General features: G+C 34.4%; 1 protein-coding gene across 2 annotated transcripts in view; it reads left to right on the top strand.

The window, feature by feature from the left end:
* The window catches only part of LOC106476541 (homeobox protein AKR-like), a 12796-nt gene that overhangs the window by 8921 nt on the left and 2578 nt on the right, over nucleotides 1–1297 (top strand). The gene's annotated exons all lie outside the window — the stretch shown is intronic.

Here is a 1297-nt window from a genome sequence, read left to right as displayed (position 1 = left end):
AAAGTTTTTAAAATGCAGCATTTCACATAATATGGTGCAATAAGAGTAGAATGTTATTAACAGTATTTTTTTTTTTTTACTTTAAATCTTTATACAGCTATAAAGTATGTATACCAAAACCACTTTGATGTGTTAAGTTCACAGTACAGGTCTGTCCTACGTTGTGGAAGTTTATTTAGGTCTGAACATCATTTTATTGTATATTTACTAGGTCACGTGACGCTCGTACCACGCCACTTCCTTCTCGAACCTTCATGAAATGTCGGGAGACTACTAGGTTGGGGTAGTCTTGTATATATAAGACCGGCCAAGAAGCAACGGAAGGTAATGAGTAATTGAATGTATGCGGACAGAGAATATTGTTGGGCACGTGAGACGTTCGTTGTGAGTTATAACGATGGTTATACCGCGACTGTTGAAATTAAGTATATTGCAAAGTTGTATTCAGAAAGAATAAACCAGTTTTATTTAAGAAAGGATTTGTATCGGTAAAGTTTCTTCTGAAAGGATTTTTACGGAAAATTAACTAACGAACTGAGACGTAACAATATCTACCTTGGCAATAGCTTATGATGTTCGTTTTATGGAGTGTTTATGTTTAATTAGAGCTTAAAACTGTGTCAAGTTTTGACAAGTCGAACATCTAAATGGATACATTCAGTATAATTAATATATTTAGCTTGTTGTGATGCTATATATGTGAACCGTAACCCGATAGGCCTCACCTCATCAATGCTGTAGCCTGTAACTAAACTTCTCACCAGCTCTAACCTCTGTCGTGAATCAAAATTCTAAATAAAGCTGAACATAACGAACTCTTCTATTTTTAACACAGAGATAGCACTATCCATACTGTTGTTACAAGTACTTTGTAAATTCAAATATTTTGCAATCGGCACTACTTTAAATGTTCGGTCATGAGAAAGATTGTTCCCGCGTTATTTTATTCGCTTGCACGGCGTTAATCGGACCAAATGTATATATATGATGTAGCCGTACGAGTTGTTTATAAAATATGTAGCGTGTTTTATGATAATTATAACAAACGAAATAATATAATATTTTTATACCACAAAAGTTAAAGTGTTTTCACGTTGTTGTTATGTTTTAAAGAGATATTGAACTTGGCCCAAACGAATCATTCATTTTAAAAACAGATAGCAGCTTGTAACTCAGTCTTGAGAACTAACGACAGAATCTTCTTTCCCAGTGAGATTACCATTTAGAGGGGGGAAAATAGAGTTATACAAGCTGTACCAGTCCGGAAGGATGGACAGAAAGTATAACGGTTAAAATG

This window comes from Limulus polyphemus, unplaced genomic scaffold (genome assembly GCF_000517525.1).
Source record: "Limulus polyphemus unplaced genomic scaffold, Limulus_polyphemus-2.1.2 Scaffold10828, whole genome shotgun sequence".
In the NCBI taxonomy this organism is placed as follows: domain Eukaryota; kingdom Metazoa; phylum Arthropoda; class Merostomata; order Xiphosura; family Limulidae; genus Limulus; species Limulus polyphemus.
The sequence above is the reverse complement of the archived record's forward strand: the minus strand, read 5'-3'. Positions and strand labels throughout refer to the sequence as shown.